At 45.7% G+C, this 21,089-nt stretch overlaps 1 long non-coding RNA gene across 1 annotated transcript; it reads right to left on the bottom strand.

Annotated features, from left to right (window-relative positions):
* Positions 1 to 350: 350 nt before the first annotated feature.
* On the bottom strand, positions 351 to 1,199 carry LOC136506170 (uncharacterized). The gene is made up of 3 exons (XR_010771417.1): positions 911 to 1,199; positions 758 to 820; positions 351 to 657 (listed from the first exon to the last, which is right to left on the bottom strand). It is a non-coding gene; the product is annotated as an uncharacterized lncRNA (long non-coding RNA).
* Positions 1,200 to 21,089: the final 19,890 nt, after the last annotated feature.

The following is a 21,089-nucleotide window of genomic DNA, read 5'->3' as shown; positions in this document are numbered from 1 at the left end:
CATTTTCGATTCTTGTGGCCATTTTTGCCCCAGTCAACCCAGCTCCAGGAGCTGATTTCGAAACATGATGATTTAGTCACTACGAACTCATGGTCAGAGACTTTTGAATTTAGTGCCAGTTCATAGATGCATAAATAAAAATCAGTAATATGTTTCCTATTTCTTCAGTTAATCCCTAATTCATCCAGTTCACTACTATTATTACTACTAAGATGACGATGGCGACTCACCAACAATCGGTAAGTGGAACAAAATATGGGGATAAGAATTAAGTAAAAAACTAATGTGAAATGAAGAAAGCGTCTCCAGAGTAGTAATGGTCAGGCAACATTTTGTTAGGCTCACCTCCAAACCACGCGGCGAGAGATCCGGTGGTGGCCAGGGCTGCGGCGCGCCGGCTGCGGCGGATGCATGTCCTGCATAGAGCACAGGATACTGGCGGTCACGAAGGGGTCCCCACTGCCTCTGTAATTTCCTCTTCGATCCCACACAGGGACACCAAGATAACCTTCCTCAGTATGGCAAAGCATAACAGGATTAGGCCACTTCAATTTGCTGTATACTTGGAATAAACTGGGATATCAACATGCTTGGTGATGCAGTTGACATGCGACCCACAAGAATTGCCCAGTTTATACCACCCAGAAACCCCATAGCCTGTACAGGATCACAAAGCATTTGTCATAATTTATGAATATATCATGTTTACACTGTAAAGCATACTCCTGCAACAAGAATAATCAGAACAGAATCATACATTTGAGTAAACCCCATGGCGCTTTCCCCAATATCTTATGAATCTTAAGGTTGTGCGAAAACTCTGGATTGAGAAAACAAATGGTATTAATCCAACTACGGAAACGTACACTATGAACATTTACTTCAAAATAGGTATTGTAAGAATACAAACCAGAATGTTTGGAACCAATCATAGAATTTGATCACTGACCCGACACCCATTTAGACTACGAACAGTCTGTTCATCGACATTATGCAGTATGGAGTCCTGAGAAAGATCTAAGTCCTGATATCAAATAATGTCAACCAAACAGCGTCCGACCACATAGAAGAGCTACCATAAATCAAACGAACCACGGCATTATCAAGCAGAGTTGGACGCGTCTGGCCATAGAGAACCCATCTGAGATTTTAGTCACAACATCAACATATCAAGGGTAGTTCATTCTAACAGACAGAACCTAAAAAGTCTGAAAAAAATATTGCCAATTTCAGAAATTAGGAAACCCTAGATGAAAAACAAATTTGAGAAACATCAAATTCGTGGTGCTGTCCATACCTCGACGTCTCCAGAAACGCGGACCGGGTGGGCGAGGCGAAGTAGGATGGCCTTGTGGCCGGCGTCCCTGGCCTGGTGGCCGGCGGCCAGCCCTGCCTGGTGGACGCCCCGACCTGCCCGCATGGGGGTGAGGGAGGAGGGCCACCAGCTCGCGCCCGCCCGCTGCAGCCTCGGGAGAGAGAGTGGAAGGGGTGGAGAGCCAGGGAAGAAGAAAAGGGTGGAGAGCCGGGGGAGAAGGGGAAAGAGCATCTGTGACTCTGGCCACCAGATCCGGCCACCGTCGATGAACCAAGAGGAAGTCATGTGGTGTGGGGGGGCTGGGGGCGATGAAGATAAGGAAAAAATAAACAAGAAAGGACAACCTCAGGATCGAACCGTGCAGGGGTGGGGGCTTTGCGCGGGGTCAGAGGGACGAGGAGTACCATACACGCGATCCTGATCGTCCCATTTGAGTGAGTAAGAGCATCTCTAAGAGGTTCGCCAAATCATGTTCTAATGGTAAATTTGGCTATTATTAAAGGAAAAATGTCTCCAACAGACTTTGTAAATGACTCTCCAAATTTAGTAGCTCTCTATCCCACCATATTCGTTCTCTACTTTTGGATAGCCCATCCAGTGTCACACCCGATTTTAAGGATAAAATGGAATACAAAATCTTATGTGCGCCCAGAGATTAGTCACACACATAAGCTGACAAATTATAAATAGTATCATCACAAGTGTTTATTACATCACGAATAATAGAACATAGTCTTCACATATATGTAGCGAAAGTATAAAGTAAAATCTCACGCAGAAGCTCCATATCATAGGGACGTCGAGTGGTTGACCATAAGTCTAGTAATCCTTAGGAAAGTCATCATTACCATAACCATCTGTTACCCATCTGAGATTTTTATTCAAATAATAAAAATAAATAAGCGTAAGTATGTGTTGTACTCAACAAGTGTAACATGAGGTTCATGAGGCTCAAAAGGCTTGACACAGGTTTAACAGCATTCAGCTTTTAGTTGTCACAATTTTAGCATATGAGTAGCAACAAGTTATTTCAATCCCAAAGTAAAATACATGATCGATGTAAACATGAATAATGAATAGCATAAATGGATAATTCTTAGTCATCATCTATTCCATAAGGGTCCAAGGTCGCTCGTGACCGTGAGCACGGCTGATATACTAGTTTTACACTCTGTAGAGGTTGTATACTTTCACTGTGAGTCATGATACCCATATGCCCGGGTTAATTACTCCCAAAACACTTACAAGGTGAGCAGGCAGGGATCACTATGAAGCCTTTCAAAGGTTTGTCTAACAAGTTAGGGCCATTAGATTCACTCGGCAAACAGATATAGGAACGTCCTGTCGAATGGCATAATTCCATCACTGCTATACACATAAGAGTAGAGGCTATCCTATACCCGATTCGGCAAGCCATTCTTACGCCAATAAAGGTAACCTCTAACAAGCTAGAAAAGGTCCTCATACTGAGCTAAAGCTAGAGCCATGTAGCCCTCACAGCTGTACTATAAGTCTCAGATGTTCGCTTACAAATAAGTTCTTAGGGAGAGGAATCTAAAGCATTTAGAAAGTAGCTAAATACTCCAGCCCCTTGTTTCCAAGTTGCTAAAAAGTCAAATTTTAATGTTTATTGCATATACCATTACTCAAGTTACAAGATCATGGTTTAATTGAGCACCAGCGAAGCTACCCAATGCATATCCCATAGGAGACAAGGTATAAGTTCAATTCTAGGGAATCCCTATCAAAGTGACACATGCAACATGAATTAAATGTATTAAAGTTGATAGGAAACTAGGATAATCACATGCTATACTTGCCTTGAACAAACTGCTCCTGCTGATCCTGCTCGTCAAAGTAGTACTCTTGATCACCCATAAATTGCTCACCGTCTATACTCGATAATCACAGCAACATACAAGCATCCAGAAGCAATCATGCATAGCAAACAAAGGCTATAGATTAGAACAGTACACCAACAGCATAAAATCAAGATAAAAAGTTTGTAAAACGAATCAATGTCTTGCCACGAATAACACAAACACAAAGATCACGAAAATCGGAGCTAAAACAAAGGAGTTATGAATTAAACAAGATTTCTTTTAATAAAATAATAGATTAAATCTAACCTTGAATTTTAAAAGTTGAAAATATACTTAACAGTAGTATGAACATGTAGATTACTGAATTACGAACCTAACGCAACTTGAACGGATCAAATCAGAGTTAAAACAGAGATTTTATGGCCTATAGAAGGTAGTGGCAGTTTTGTAAATAGATGAAACTTAATTATTTGAATTTAAATAAATAAAATCAGATTTTAAACCGAGCCAAGGACTGCGGGTATGAAAACGAAGAAAAATAGGGGCTCTTTAGAATAAATGCAAGGACAACGGGTTCTATAATAAAAAACACAAGGGACTCTTTAGCAAAAAGACCGGACGAATCGGTATCAACCGATCTAAGCCGTCGGATTGACAACGGATCGCTCAGAACATATCTGGAAGGGATGAAAGACACCGGCGAGGTTGGTGGCGAGCTCCACAGCGGCGCCATGGCTGGAGATGGGCGGTGCTCATAGAATACGGTCTACGGACCATGAAACAGCAAACCAAGGACACCGGGAGTTAGAGGAGATGATGGCGAGCTCGGCTAGGTAGCTTACCATGGCATGAAGCGAATGGGAGCGGCGTGGTGCTCGACGAGGTGGGCAGATATGGCGGTGGTGCTAGGGTTAGCGTGGCTCAGCACAATGCGAGGACAGCTACAGCTGCGAAGCTTGGGACGGAAGCGGCACGATGCGGGCATCTGGTTTTTATGGGGCAATTCGGCTTGGGCGGCATGGCAAGGAGGAGACGTGAGCGGCGTGGTGTCGCGGCGTGGTGGAGTCCGAGGGAAACACACGTGAGGAAGACGGCGCTGACCAGCAGACCCCGCGTGTCAGTGGAACCAAGGAGGATGGGTGCTCCGGCTTGGGCTGCTGCTTGCAGCTGGGCCACGCGAGTGAAGGCGGGATGGCCCAAGAGGATAGGGAAATGGCCTACAGAGTGAAATGGGGTGGCCCAAGAAGGAAAGGAGGAAACGGGCCTTCGGGCCAAAAGCCATGGAGGGTGAAGAGAGGGAAGAAAAATCTTTTTTTTTAATTTTCTTAAACACATTTTCAAATCCAATTTCAAATCAAAATCAAATTCTTTTGCAAATTTCAATCGAACCAAAGCATCACCAAATAAATATGCAGGATCATGTATGCACATACATGTATGTAGACCTATATTTGATATTAATTTTAACAAAGTTATACTTTTCTAAAATTAAATGCTCATAAAATGCATCATTAAATCATCTTCTCCTATTTTAACCATGCAAATTTTAGAGTGTTACAATTCTACCCCCTTAAAATGAATCTCATCCTCGAGATTCTGACGATGCTTACTCATAAAGTTGTGGGTATGTTTTCTCAGATCCTCTTCTCTTTCCCAGGTAGCCTCATCTTCTGTATACCGATTCCACTGAACCTTGCACACTTTATAACTTGGCTCCTTGTAACCCTTTCTGCCGTCTCCAAAATCTTTATTGAAAAATTCCTCATATGTAAGATCTTCCTTAACTGTAAGCTCCTCTAACGGTATCTGCTTCTCAAGTATACACAAACACTTCTTTAGTTGCAACACATGGAACACATCGTGTACACCTGACAAACTCTCAGGTAACTCTAACTGGTAAGCCACTTCACCACGTCTCTCTAAAATTTTGAAAGGCCCAATATACCTTGGTGCTAACTTTCCTTTCATGTTAAACCTTCTCACACTTCTCATAGGTGACACCTTTAGGTAAACATAGTCCCCTATTTCGAAAACCAACTCTCTTCTCCTAGTGTTGGCATAACTCTTCTGTCGAGACTATGCCACTCTCAAGTTATCCCTAATCATCCTTACTTGCTCTTCTACGTCTCTTAAAACATCTGGTATGAATACTTGAGTTTCTCCCGTTTGATTACAAAACAATGGGGTTCTACACTTTCGTCCATACAAAGCTTCGAAAGGTGCCATATTGAGACTCTTTTGATAACTGTTGTTATACGAGAACTCTGCATAAGGCAAGCTCTTGTCCCAACTTGTACCATACTACAATGCACACGCTCTCAACATGTCCTCTAATATCTGATTAATCCTTTTAGTTTGCCCATCTGTCTGAGGATGATATGTTGTACTAAAATTCAACTTGGTTCTAAATGAACTATGTACTTGTTGCCAAAAATGAGACGTAAATTGAGTACCTCGATCAGACATAATTTTCTTGGGAACTCCATGTAGACACACTATCCTCTCCATATATAATTGGGCCAACTTCGGTCCTTTATAATGAGTCTTGACTGGTATAAAGTGAGCAACTTTAGTTAATCAATCCACTACCACCCAAATTGAATCATAACCTCTCTGAGTGCGTGGTAACCCAACAATGAAATCCATACCAACTTCTAACCACTTCCACTCAGGTATCTTCAATGGTTGTAATAATCCTGCAGGTCTTTGATGTTCAGCTTTAACTCTCTGACATGTATGACATAAAGCAACGTATTCAGCCACATCTCTCTTTAGTCTGTACCACCAATACTTCTCTTTCAGATCCAAGTACATCTTGGTACTCCCAGGATGAATAGATTAAGACGACTCATGTGCCTCACGTAGAATTGCGTCTCATATAGCCTTAACCTCTGGTACACAGTCTTTTTCCAAACCACAGAGTTCCATTATCATCCATATGAAAACCTAGTGCCTTGTCAATCACTATGTTCTCCGCTATCTATTTCAACTTCACATCCAGTAACTGGCCCTTACGTATTTCTTGCTCCAGTGTGGGTTCTATCACCAACTCCAATGCATTAGTGACAAAGCCCACGTTCAGTCGCTCAAATTCAGCACATAACTCACTTGACATGGCTGCCACTTGCACCTCATTGGCATAACTCTTTCTGCTAAGAGCATCGACGACAACATTGGCCTTCTAGGATGATAGTGTACCTCTAGATCATAGTCTTTAATCAACTCCAACCATTGACGTTGTCTCATATTCAGATCCGTTTGAGTGAAAATGTACTTTAGGCTCTTGTGATAAGAATAGATGTCACTCTTATGTCCGATAAGATAGTGTCTCCACATTTTCAAAGCATGAACCACCGCTGCTAACTCCAAATCATGAGTAGGATAGTTTAGCTCATGCTTTCTCAACTGTCGGGATGCATAAGACACTACTCTTCCTTCTTGCATAAGAACACATCTAAGACCTTGACGAGATGCATCACAATAGATAGAAAAGTTCTTGCTCAAATCTAGTAAAACCAATACTCGGGCTATAGTCAACCTCTTCTTCAATTCTTCAAAGTTAGCCTGGTACTTTTCTGACCACACAAACTTAACATTTTCTCCAACAAAGCTGTCATAGGCTTAGCAAGTTTAGAAAAACCTTCTATGCACCTCCTATAGTATCCAGCCAATCCCAAGATACTATGAATCTCTCCCACATCGGTTGGTGGTTTCCAATTCAACACATCTCCCACCTTGCTTGGATCTACTGCTATTCCACCATTAGAGACAACATGGCTTAGGAAAGAGACTTCCTTCAACCAAAACTCACACTTGCTTTTGTTTAGCATACAACTTGTGCTCTCTGAGCTTTTACAAGACCAACCTTAGATGTTTAGCATGCTCTTCTTCCGTCTTGGAGAATACCAATATATCATCGATAAATACCACCACAAACTTATCCAAAAACTCTATGAACACCTTATTCATCAAGTACATAAAGTATGCAGGCGCATTGGTCAAACCAAGGGACATAACGATGTACTCATACAATCCATACCTCGTAGTAAAAGTTGTCTTGGATATGTCAGTTGAGTGAATCTTCAACTGATGATAACCAGAATAAAGATCAATCTTAGAGAAAACACAAGCATCTCTCAACTGATCAAACAAGTCATCAATTCTAGGTAGCGGATACTTGTTCTTGATAGTAACCTAATTGAGTGACCGATAATCGACACACATTCTCTGGGTACCATCCTTCTTGTCCACAAATATATTCGGTGCTCTCCAAGGTTACGAACTAGGACGAATGAAACCTTTCTCTTGTAACTCCTTTATTTGTTTCTTAAGTTCCTCTAGTTCATTAACCCCCATTCTATATGGATGCTTAGCTATAGGTGCAGTTCTAGGTAATAATTCAATAATAAACTCAATATCACAGTCGGGTGGCATACCTAGCAAGTCATCGGGGAACACGTCTAGAAACTCATCCACTACTGGATCCTCCTTGCTGACGCAATCATCAAGCTAGTTCACTATGGATGTCGGCTGTGCTTGTACTACAACATCAACACTGATTCTATCCCCATTCGGTGCAGTCACAACATCTACCTTCTCTTGACACTGAATGACTGCCTGATTTTGCTTCATCTAGTCCATACCTCGAATCACGTCAATGCTAGATGTTCTTAACACAATAGGGCTCACTTTGAACTCTACCCCCTTAAGGATAGATTAGTCGGAAGACAACGATAAGAAGCTTGCATACTACCTCCTGGTGAATTTACTAATATAGGATTTTGCATGGCACATAAGGGTATGCTATGCATTCTAACAAATGCTTGTGATATGAAAGAATGCGAAGCACTAGAATCAAAAAGAGCAGTGGCAGGAGTGGAATTGACATCGAACATACCGAGAATGACTTCTGGTTCCGCAAGCGCCGTCTCTATAGACACATGGTTCACCTTTCCTGTGTTGTGTGCTGGCTTCTGAGGCGTTTCATTCGGATTGCTATGCTGACCCTGGGGTGTTAGCTGATTCTGCTTTCTAGGGCAATGGTTAGCATAATGTCCAACTTCTCTACAACGATAGCATACGTTGGGGGTGCTAGGTGTGCTGGTCTTCATGGGAGTGTTGTTGGGTGTTCCCTATCTTGGTGTTTGCTGGCCACTCTGCTGCTGGGGGCGTTGATTGCCATTCTACTGCTAGTACGGCGGACGCGGCTGGTTCTGGTTGTGATTCCAGTGATTAGGTGGTCCCTGGTACCTCTGCTAGAAGCCTTGCTGAGGATTGGTGCGCGGATGAGTATTCCTTCCAGAGGCCTGTCCCTGAAGCCTCCACTTGGCCTCCATCTATTTATGCTTATTGTCAATAATAATAGCGCGATTCACCAGCGTCTGGAAATTGGGGTATGTATTGGACATAAGCTAGAGTTGTAGACCGTCATACAGACCCTTGAGAAAGCGGCGTTGCTTATCAGCATCATCAGCCACCTCATTTGGAGCTTAACACGACAACTGAGCAAATTTTTCACGATACTCAGCTACAGACATAGATCCCTGTTTCAGAGCCCTAAATTCCTACTACTTGAGCTCTATCAATCCTTCAGGTATGTGCTAGGATCTGAAATTCTCTATAAACTCCTACAAGGTGACAGGAGGAGCATTGGCGTGACGTCCATACTCAAATGCCTCCCACAAGTCTTGAGCTTGTCCCTGAAGTTGTCCTGACGCGTACAACACCTTTTGCTGGTCATCGCACTGCGCTATGTTGAGTTGCTTTTCCACTGCACGAAGCCAATCATATGCTTCCAGTGGATCAGCGGCATGAGAAAACACCGGGGGATGGCCCTTCAAGAATTCACCACGCTTGTCACGCGGGGCTCCACCAATTGGTTGATTCTGCACCAGAGATTGAATAAGCTGTGTCTGCACTACCAAGAGCTGCTCAATAGTAGGTGGCGGTGGTGGTGGTGGATGTGGGGGAATACCTCCATGACCTTGTCCTCTTCCTCTTCCAGACATCTGACATCCAACATAAATATTCAAAATTTAGAGATTTCCATGTTATATACACTTATAGAATACATTCTGAAAATTTTCTGGACAAATTCCAACATCAGCAGCTCGGTAAAACAGTCATATATGAAGTTCCATATATCCAAAAGATGCCTTCTTTACATGGTTAGAAAGCTTATGAAATTATCTACAACTTTTATTCAGACCACATTTCCAAATTCTGTCGTTAGGTTACTCAAAAATAGGATACAACCAAAACTGTTTCAGGTTCCAGACTGCGCAGAAACTTCAACTTAAAACCGCTATATCTCTCAAACCAGATTAGATATATGGAGATTCCAAAGGCATTATAAATATACTTAAGTATAGTTGTTCCCATAAAAATTAAATAATTTTTAGTGGAGGAGATTTAGATTGTCATTGAGGTAAGGGAAGACTGCTCCAAAAAACAGATTCGAGAGAACATGATGCACCAAACCTAACTATTTATTTATTGACTCAAACTTTAATATTCTTAACTATAGAACTTGCGGACATGCCCACAAAGTTCCAGCACTCATTACTTGTCGGTATCTCTTAAGGGTCGCCTCTTGTGCCTTCAACTGATCTTCCAGCCCTCGATTCTTTTCTACTAATTCATAGGCATAGTGCACCATCACTTGAGTAGTGAGATCCATGCCTTTAGGGTCCATTATTGACCATCCCAAGTCAGGGTGTTTGCGAGGGAGGAAGCGATATTGATCTTCCTTCGTATCATCAAAGCGACAACCAGGGAGAGCCATGCGGGCTACAGCGGCTACATCTTCTATGCTATCTTCCATGGTGGCACAGTGAGCATGAAGCGCAAAGTTCGAGTCCAGCTGGTATGCTTCCTTCTGTTCATCCTGGATGGAGATGCACATCCTGGTGTTCTAATAAGTGTCCTCCAGATGGTGCGTATGCTCATTGTAGACGTACTCCACAGCTACGTCCCAATCAACTTAGTAGGTCTAAAGAATCCCCATAAGTTGGTGGTGCGAATTCACACCCTGTCTTGTACCAGACCTTCATAGTCCATCCTAGGGGAGAGATTGGCTCATCCTCTGGAACGGCGTCCTCCTCCTCATCATCATCAGACAATGCAACGACCTCCATGTCTTCGGGTTCTTCCTAGAATAGCTCCGACGTAGGTGCAAGTGCTGGAGAATCAACTTCTTACTCCTAGGGATCCTCCTCCTCATGTGGCTCTATGGACTCATATAAGCCATGAGGTGGGTAGTAGCCTCCGGTGCTGATGCAAGCGGTCTTATTGGCATGAGGCATCTGTAGAATTAGATTTAGTCAGATTAGAAGCAATAATTTTCATAACAGAGTGAGGCAAAAGAAGCATAAAATTTAGCAAATAACAAGGGTGAGATGGAAAGCATGAAATGAGTGAAGCAAAAGAAGCTAAAAGACCATTGCTAACTAGGCTTGCGTCCTACAGTCAACACTGCTTTGATACCAATCTGTCACACCCGATTTTAAGGATAAAATGGGATGCAAAATCTTATGTGTGCCCATAGATTAGTCACACACATAAGCCGACAAATTATAAATAGTATCATCACAAGTGTTTATTACATCACGAATAATAGAACATAGTCTTAACATATATGCAGCGAAAGTATAAAGTAAAATCTCTCGCGGAAGCTCCATATCACAGGGACATCGACTGGTTGACCACAAGTCTAGTAATCCTCAGAAAAGTCATAATTACCATAACCATCTGTTACCCATCTGAGATTTTTGTCCAAATAATAAAAATAAATAAACATAAGTATGTTTCGTACTCAACAAGTGTAACACGGGGCTCATGAGGCTCAAAAGGCTTGACACAGGTTTAATAGCATTCAGCTTTTAGTTGTCACAATTTTAGCATATCAGTAGCAACAAGTTGCTTCAATCTCAAAGTAAAACACATGATCGATGTAAACATGAATAATGAATAGCATAAACGGATAATTCTTAGTGATCATGTATTCCATAAGGGTCCAAGGCCACTCATGATTGTGAGCACAGCTAATATATCAGTTTTACACTCTGCAGAGGTTGTACACTTTCACTGTGAGTCGTGATACCCATATGTCTGCGTTAATTACTCCCAAAATACTTCCAACGTGAGCAGGCAGGGGTCACTATGAAGCCTTTCAAAGGTTCATCTAACAAGTTAGGGACATTAGATTCACTCGGCAAACAGATATAGGAGCCCCTTGTCGAATGGCACAATTCCATCACGTCTATACATATAAGAGTAGAGGTTGTCCTATACCAGATTCGGCAAGCCATTCTTACGCCAATAAAGGTAACCTCGAACAAGCTAGAAAAGGTCCTCATACTGAGCTAAATCCAGAGCCATGTAGCCCTTACAGTTGTACTGTAAGTCCTGGATGTTCGCTTATAGATAAGTCTTTAGGGAGAGGAATCTGAAGCATTTAGAAAGTAGCTAAATACTCTAGCTCCCTGTTTTCAAGTTGCTAAAAAGTCATATTTTAATATTTATTGCATATATCATTAGTTAAGTTACAAGATCATGGTTTAATTGAACACCAGTGAAGCTACCCAATGCATATCACATAGGAGACAAGGTATAAGTTCAATTCTAGGGAATCCCTATAAAGGTGACACATGCAACATGAATTATATGTATTAAAGTTGATAGGAAACAAGGATAATCCCATGCTATACTTGCCTTGAACAAAGTGCTCCTACTGATCCAACTCGTCAAAGTAGTACTCTTGATCACCCATGAATTGCTCACTGTCTATACTCGATAATCACAACAACATACAAGCAGCCAAAAGCAATCATGCATAGCAAACAAAGGCTATAGATTAGAACAATACACCAACAGCATAAAATCAAGTTGAAAAGTTTGTAAAACAAATCTACGTCTTGCTACGAACACACAGACGTGAAGATCACGAAAATCAGAGCTAAAACGAAGAAGATATGAAATAAACAAGATTTCCTTTAATAAAATAATAGATTAAATCTGACCTTGAATTTTTAAAATTGAAAATATACTTAACAGTAGTATGAACATATAGATTACTCAATTACGAACCTAACGCAACTTGAACGGATCAAATCGGTGTTAAAACAGAGATTTTATGGCCTATAGAAGGTAGTGGCAGTTTTGTAAATAGATGAAACTTAATTTTTCAAATTTAAGTAAATAAAATCAGATTTTAAACCGAGCCAAGGACTGCGGGCATGAAAACAAAGAAACACAGGGGCTCTTTAGAATAAATGCAAGGAATGCGGGTTCTATAATAAAAAACCCGAGGGGCTCTTTAGCAAAAAAGACCGGCTGAATCGGTATCAACCATCTAAGCCGTTGGATCGACAATGGATGGCTCAAAACAGATCTAGAAGGAATCAAAGATGCCAGCGACGTCGGCGGCGAGCTCCACGGGGCACCATGGCCGGAGACAGGCGGCGCTCGTAGAATACGGAATACGGACCATGAAACAGCAAACCAAGGACACCGGGAGCTAGAGGAGATGATGGCGAGCTCGGCTAGGTAGCTTAGCATGGCGTGAAGCGAACGGGAGTGGTGTGGTGCTCGGCGAGGCAGGTAGGAGATGGCGACGATGCTAGGGTTAGCGTGGCTCAACGCAATGTGAGGACAGCTGCAGCTCCGAAGCTTGGGACGGAAGCGGCACGATGCGGGCATCCGTTTTTTATGGGGCAATTCGGCTTGGGTGGCACGACAAGGAGGAGACGTGAGCGGCGCGGTGTCGCGGCGTGGCGGAGTCCGGGGCGAACACGCGCGAGGAAGATGGCGCTGACCAGCAGACCTGGTGTGTCAGCAAAACCAGGGAGGATGGGTGCTCCGGCTTGGGCTGCTGCATGCAGCTGGGCTACGCGAGTGAAGGCGGGACGACCCAAGAGGAGAGGGAAAGGGCCTACCGAGTGAAACGGGGCGGCCCGAGAAGGAAAGAAGGAAACGGGCCTTCGGGCCAAAAGCCAGGGAGGGTGAAGAGTGGGAATAAAATTCTTTTTTTTATTTTCTTAAACACATTTTCAAATCTAATTTCAAATCAAATTCAAATTCTTTTGCAAATTTTAATCAAACCAAAGCACCACCAAATAAATATGCAGCAGCATGTATGCACATAAATGTATGTAGACCTATATTTGATATTAATTTTATCAAAGTTACATTTTTTCTAAAATTAAATGCTCATAAAATGCATCATTAAATCATCTTCTCCTATTTTAAAACCATGCAAATTTTAGGGTGTTACGTCCAACCTCTTGGTTTTACAGAGTTTGTTGGAGTACTCTAATATTTTTTTTTGTTGAATTTATTTTAGTGAGGAGCTAAATCAGTAAATTTGGCTAGTCGTTTTGGCTAATCTCTGGGAGATGCTCTAAGAACTGAGAAGACTCAGAAGCAATCTAGATGGTTGATTTTTACGGAGTTGTTTTTCTAGGTACGCTTTGTGGGGTGTGTGAAGGAGGGCCATCTCAACGGAGGAATTTTTTTTGGTAGACTTAGCATAGAAAAAGATGGTGTCTTAGTAAGGTAGATTCTCTCCCTCTTTCTCTCTCTCCTTCCACTCACACACGTTTGGCCTGATTTGATCAGCACCCTGATTGCATATCAAACTCTATCCTCCGCTCTATTCGGTTTTGCTCGGACGACATGGTATAGATATACAGGGAGGCCAACCTCAGTTGCATTGTCATTAGATGCAAACATGCAGCTGGATGTACAGTACACAAGTGCGCAAAAAGGATAACTTTAATATTAATGTTACCCCATGGCCTAAATAAATCAACTTCCGGAGGGCAAAGCAGAATGGGATAATTATAAATTCTTATAATCACTGCTACAGAAAGGATTTTAGAAGAAAAACTTTTGTCATAAATAGATGCAGTGGTCAGGTGGCCAACTCTTGGCAAACACCAGCCTTTGTTAATCATTTTTAGAGGCAGGCATGCTAACGTGACCGCTCGGTTAAACAAATATTAATATAGGCAGGTTCCTTACATGCCAATCTCTGAATATGATTATTAATGGAGGCGTGCATTCTAAGTGTGCACCTGTAGAAATCTGTTAGAGATGTTCATTCTAAGGGGCCACCTCTAAAAATTGTTGTCCCAGAAATACTTTATAACATTTTCATATCAACCTAAACAATGAAGTCAAACTTTGTACCAAAGTTATAAAGCTTAATGCAATCTACAACTTTGTAGTTGACAATTAATTTATTTGGAAATGTTTAGAGTCCCAAAATTTTATTTTAAGCTCTTAGATTTTGAAATTTAGAATTTAATATCATTAGCCAAACATGGATTTGGTCAGAAGCTAACAAAGAAGTTGTAGATCTGAAGATGATCTACAAGTTTGTACTTGATAAGATTTTAATTTGAAGTCATTTAGATTCCCAAATGTCTGTTTCATGTTCCAAGATTTCAAAATTTAAAATCTAGAAATTTCAAAAAGCATCTATAGCAAAGCTGTAGCTGTCAACAAAATCTATAACTTTGCAGTTGACAAGGCTTTGATTTGAAAATATTTGATATCCAAATATTCATTTTAAAATTATTAGATATTTAGATTCAAATTTTAAAATTTTAAACTATCTTGGATAGAGACACAACGTTTCTCAACATTATAGAGCTCGACAGGAGCTAAAACTTTGTAGTTGAAGCTGTTTTTCATCTGAAATTATTTTGAGCCTCAATATTCAAGACAACTTATGAAATGTTTATAACAACAGATAAAATCCTGTGTAGTGATGGAGCGGTAGAGATGTGTTGTCTGTGTTGTAGGTTCTAGTTTTGAATCAAGAAAGTTGTATATTTTTTTTGGTTCATTGTGTTTGCTAGAAACCGTTATCAGAGGTGGAAGATTAATGTGCCCATCTCTATTAATGCCTGGGGTTTTGTGCAGCCCAAAAATACAAACTTTTTAAAAAAATTCCTACAATGTGTGTTACATGGAGTCGCTAGGTCAAACCCAAGCCAAATCCCTTCCTTTCTCGACCTAACTTCCAGACTAGGACGTTGTAATCTTGTGCACACAAAATAGCTTAGTTGCATATTTGAGTGCCTTGAGTTGGTTCTTGATAGAATTTCAGCCTGTTCGTTTGGTTGTAGCTTGTCGTAAACGATCGTAAATTTCTAGCCGGAACAATATTTTTTTCTCACACAAACCAGCCAGCAGTACTTCTTCACAAACCAACAACGATATGAACCAGCCAACCAAACAAGCTGTTATTGTTTGATTGTAGGAGTAATTAGCTAGTTGCTGGACAAAAACCCTAGAGCCAATTTAGGAAAGTCACCCCTTCTTAATCCCTTGGTCAGCAGGCTGCACAGGCGTGCATGCTCCTATGCCTAATCGTTTGGTAACGTGAATCACGTAAGTAGGCAGCCACCTGGACATGCACGATCAAGCCACCATGCAAAGACTCTATATACGTGTATATACACGTACAAATGCCCCAACCCTACCGGAGCCTAGCTCCTCTTCCGGCCCAGCAGCAACGCAGCCCAACTCCACTCCTACCGCCCGCACGTGAGCAGCACGCGCACGGAGAAGCCGTCGCCACGCTGGCAGCTCGCGCAAGGAAACGACGTCGTACGCGGGGCCCATTAGTCAGCCGCAGCAGCTGCCTCTCCGTTTCCCTTCCGTCGCACGACCGAGATCACCTCCGTCTTCGTCTCCCTCCGTACCAGCTCGCTCCTCTGCCTTCCGTCCGAAGCAGAGTAGCGCCGTCAGGAATCACAGTGCCCCACCTCGGATGCCCATCGCGTGACGGCAGCCACGGGCCCCGCCGAGCCGCGTACCACGCCGCGAGTTGCAGAGCGCCCGAGCCCTACCTACCCTTGACCGCGCGGACGCCCCCGCGACCAGCCCCTCCTTCTAGAATCTTCCGAGCCCGGCCACTACAGCTGTGCCGCGGATGGGCGCCGCGTGTCCCAGCGGCGCAGACGTCAAGAATCACCGCCGCCCAAGGAATCCCTCGCCCTCAGCGAACCAGCGGGCCTCCTATAAAAGTCGAGCGCTTGTAGCTCCTCGCCCAATCCTCCACCCAGCCGCCACAAACCTTCTTCCTCCTCTCTGCCTCGCCTCTCCACATCTTGCCGCAGCAGAGGCGCAACCATGGGGCGACAGCGGAACCCCGAGCTCGCCCCGCCTCGACACCTTGGTAGCTGGTTCCCTCGGTGACCCCGTTGCCTAGCCAGTCACCCGCGGCGCCGCTCCGTGCTTGCCACGGCGCGGGGCTGTGGACGCCATGACCCTGCCTTCTCCTAGCCGCGACCACGACGCGGCGCTCGCCGAGGAGCAGCCGGGTCTGCCTCGCCGACGGGAGCAGCGTCTTCACCACGTCGTCGCTTCGTCGAAACGCCACGGCGGGCCAGTCCACGACCACGCCGAGCCCAGGACCGAAGGCAGCACGCCACCGCCGCACCTCCGCCTGCACGCCATCGGTGAGCCTCCCCAAGACCAAAGCTCCCACCTTTTCATCTCAAGGTCCATGGAACGCACGCACGCCGGCTCAAGCCACCACCTTGGACGCAGGAACGGTCTCTTGGAGCCCCTTCGTCTTCAACCGGAGCCGCAGCCACGGACTCGCCGTCAAGCCTCGCCGCGACGATGTCACATGAGTCCCGACCGCTTCCCCGCCTTCACGACGCCGATCACGTTCGTAAAGCCACGGCCTCTCCTCGCTGCGGAGCCACGTACGTCGCAGCCCGGCGCCCCATCTCTCGACCTCGCCGTCCACCTCGGTCTCATCACAAGCCCTGGTGAGCACGTCACCTTTTCGCCTTGATCGCCTGTCGATGCCTGTCCCGGCCTTCGAGTCGGCGATTTCCCTGCACGAGCGCGGTGCCGCGCCGGTGGCTACCCACGGCCGCCGCACGGCCAAGCGCCGTCACGCACGCGAGTAGCGCACTCGCACACGCACATCATGCACAGCGACACAGGGCCGCCGCCGCTGGTCGCCCACGACGGCGGCAGCACGGCCCGACACAAGACCCGGCCTTTCTTGTGAACGACATTACCATGTGTTTGGCCTTCGTGCCGCTGTTCTTGCCACGAAAGCACAAAGCCGCTAGACGCAGTACGCACGTCACGCGCTGCCGTGCCTCCGGCGGCTCACCAAGCCACGCACGCACTCTGACTCGGGCACCTGCACGAGCACGACTTGGCCGCCACGGCCATAGTCAGGTCCGCGGAGCTGGCCTTCACGCCGAGCACACACGCGAACTGGCTTCAGGCACACCTTGCTTCGTCGGCCTCTCTCCTAGGCCACGAGCACCGGATCACAAGCTCACTGCGCTGCCCTCTTGGACATCGGCTACCCTGCAGTGAGCACCGAAGATCGGCCCTTTTGCCATCTTCCCCTGGGCGGCTGCCATGATCGCGAACTTGCCGTGCACGCACAAGCTCCGTCCGAAGACGCAACCTTGGCCTGCCTTCCGTTCCCTCCGTCCGGCCCTCAAGCCGAGCTCGCGAAGGCACAGCTTGGGCACGACGCGCTCGCACGTCGCACCCACAGACCAAGCGCCCCAACTTGCCACCGCCTAAACACAGCTACACTAGCCTGGCGACCTCGCCCACGACGTCGCAGTGCGGCACCCGCCCGTAGCTTTGCATGGGCCATCGCACGGCACCGCCACTGCCGGCCGCCCTGACCACGGTCTGGCATGCGCCCTCTGCTCACACGAACGCATGGCACGGCGGCGCTGCACATGCGGCCGCCATAGTCTCGCACGCAAGAACATCGCACCAACGAGCACGGCTGGGCACAAGCCGAAGCCTTTACCTTGCAGTCAGGCAAATGGCCATGCTACGGATGATGTTCGGCACCTAGGCATGGCCAACCCCTACTTCGCCTATGACAAGCCCTGAACTGAACCCCGCTGAGCGACTACGACAACGTTGCTGCGCTGCCTGCATCGAGCCCCCACGCCAAGCGACCTGCCAATCCACAAGCCCATGGGACTTCGTCGATCACGTGTTAACGATAGCCGTAGATACGTGGCACGTACACCTAGCACTCGTGGTGTCCTTCCGTGGCAGTCACTCCTCGTACGACAATGGCGAGAGTTTGTTTTGTCACATGGTTGAGCACCTTGGCACGACCTTGGCTACACAACCATACAGCGCCAATGTCACCCGCCGCCACTTGTGCGAGACCTAGCCCGCACTGTTCCGTCCACCACGAAACCGAGTGCACCGAGGACGCCATGGCCGAACCATGGCCGTGACCGAACTCTCGGAGGCCATCCACGACACTTAGGCCACCCTCGCTAACCTATGTTAAGCCGACCCTTGCCCTCCTACTTGGAAGGCATACGGGTGCGTCGCGACTCCATTCGAACCCTGTGCGCACACCACATATACCCTGGCGGACATCCGCATTTTAGCCAAGTCCTTGGATTGACACAGTCGCGTGCCCAAGGGTGCCACCTTGCACACACGAACACCTCGACATTTTGTCGAGCACTCCGTAGGCACTACATAGCCCTCCCCATCACTTCTGGTTTGAGCCCAAACCTTGCACGCCGCGGCAGGCAATGGCTAGGCACTGTGAGAAGGACCAACTCACCTTCCGAGTTTAGTTGAGCCCTACGGTGAGACCAATACCCCAGGCCCAAGGCGTTGCCCTTGTTGCCTGATATGCCCCGTTCCTACGCTACCTCTTGCCTTGTCCACTATCGTCGCAACATGGAACGAGGCAAGCCCACTGATGTTTGACCACCACACATTGAACTTCACGCCGTGCACTGACACCATGCCATGCTGCCCCCATGCCGAGCATGCCAAGATTTTCTTGGTCGGCATCGAAAGCCCTTCGGGTGCTTGGTTGTTGGACCCTGACCACTCAGATACACACCAAGCATGATCGTGCTCACTCAACTTATGCTGAGCCGAGCTAGGCCTAAGGCCGTTTGTCAGTCCCATCACGTCGTCTGAGTACCTATGGCCTTGGTTGTCCCGTTTTTAGAGCTAACATTGATCATGTGTAGCCCTGCCGTCGAACCTACATGTGCACCACCATGACTCGGCCTCAGCATGACCGTGTAGAGTCTCGACCTACAACCCATGCAACCTACCACCTCGGCATTCCAGTGTGGTAATGCCAAGACCAACCTAATCCCAACCCTTAACATAGATAGACCTCCACTTGACAGCCTCGCTTTTACCCAATCCTAGCTGGACATAGCTTCGGTAGTCCAACCTTTGTAGCCATGAGAACCTGATGCCATCATAAGGGGCATGTCGACCATGTGTCCATGTCAAACCTAGTCTCGCCACAGCACTTAACCTAGACCCAAAGCCACCTTGCCCCTACCAAAGCTTAGGTCGAAGCCATAGGTTCACAGCCATGTATGAGTGAATTTGGTTCTTCGTTCTTTTGGCTCTATGTTAGAATCCATAGTTCATAGGGTTATCGGTTGGACGTGCATCAATTCTGGAGGAGGACCCGTGGAGTGGAGCTGACCCTAGAGGTGGAGGCCCACGCCGATCGACTACACCGACTAATGGAGATATGTACCACTACTACCTCGACATCCCATGTGTCATGGCAGTGCCTTTACTTAGAGGAATCCCATTTAGGCATTGCAAGTAGAACTGCTAGCGCTTTACATTTCTTCCTTTGCTAGATTATGTGATGCATGCTATTACCTGAGCCTTGATTGAAACCACTTCACCTTGATTACCCAGCTTTATGCTCGCACTTATATATGCCTGACTGCTTTGCTTGCATTTACTCCATCGTAATTACATATATTCCTTGTTATGTGATGTGTGATGGATGTTGGATGTTGTGGATGGTGGTTAGAGTTTAGCCATGAGGCACCCCCATGAGGTGTGGTTTGGTACGCGACGGGAGCGGTGAATCCCGATTGGGTGGTGGTGATGTGAGGAGTTCTGGAGATATTCCTTGCTCTCGACCTGATTCTTGGAGATACTGGCTAGAGTGAGAGGTTGTCATGGTGTATGGAGTGCACCAAGGGTAGTTCATGTGGTGGGAACACAGAGTCCTGGACGACGGACCTCGAGGGACATGGGGATGAGGAGTTTGTGGACGGATAGATCACCTCTGTGGGGTGAGTCTAGTGCTCTGAGGGCACACGGATTGGTAGAAGGTGCTCGCTCTGGCCAAATTAAGGACTCTGTAGGTTGCAAACATAAATCATGGGTGACCAGTTACCTGTGTGTAGGGTTCAGCTCACTAGCTTCTCTTGTGCTCTGCTTCTCTCCTCCTGAAGCTAAGGTACGGCTTGAGGCCGATTAGATGAGGGGCGTGAGGAGGCCGCCTCGTCGACTAGACTGAGAGATTGAGTTTTTGTGAGGGATGATGAGTGATGACTTGTGATGATGATGAGTGGATGGTGAGAACGAGATTGTGGTATGGGACTAGAGAAGATTTATTATTACTTTTGATGCTACTTCTGCATATGCTAAGGATGCAAACCACAACCAAACTATTAGGATCGTCATATCCCTTTATTTTCTATTTTTCTAGTAAAGCTCATCGGTGCTGACCATGGCCTACACACATCTGACAGTGTGCAGATTTCTTGACTTGTAGTGATGATTGAGATTAGTAGCTGGTTTCGTTCTACACTCAAGGATGCCTCTAGATGGGGGATCGCCTAGCTTTGTTTCCACGATAGAATAACGGTGTTTTGTATGTTGCTAGTTGTATCCAAACTATTGTAATATATTTATTTGTGCACTCTGATGTTGTATGTTTCTGTAATCATCTATAATATAGATACCCATAATCGCTGAGGTATCCTAGGACTATCCCAGAGGAGCGAAAGAATCGGAGTTTCTAGTTTGGAAATCCCGGTCTGCTACAGCAGCGAACCTACATCCACGATACATCATATGATAGAGATGATAAACATTCGGCTGTGAGAAGTATAGTAAAATCAGATGAAGGTGGT

Source organism: Miscanthus floridulus, chromosome 14, assembly GCF_019320115.1.
Source record: "Miscanthus floridulus cultivar M001 chromosome 14, ASM1932011v1, whole genome shotgun sequence".
Taxonomy (NCBI): domain Eukaryota; kingdom Viridiplantae; phylum Streptophyta; class Magnoliopsida; order Poales; family Poaceae; genus Miscanthus; species Miscanthus floridulus.
The sequence above is the reverse complement of the archived record's forward strand: the minus strand, read 5'-3'. Positions and strand labels throughout refer to the sequence as shown.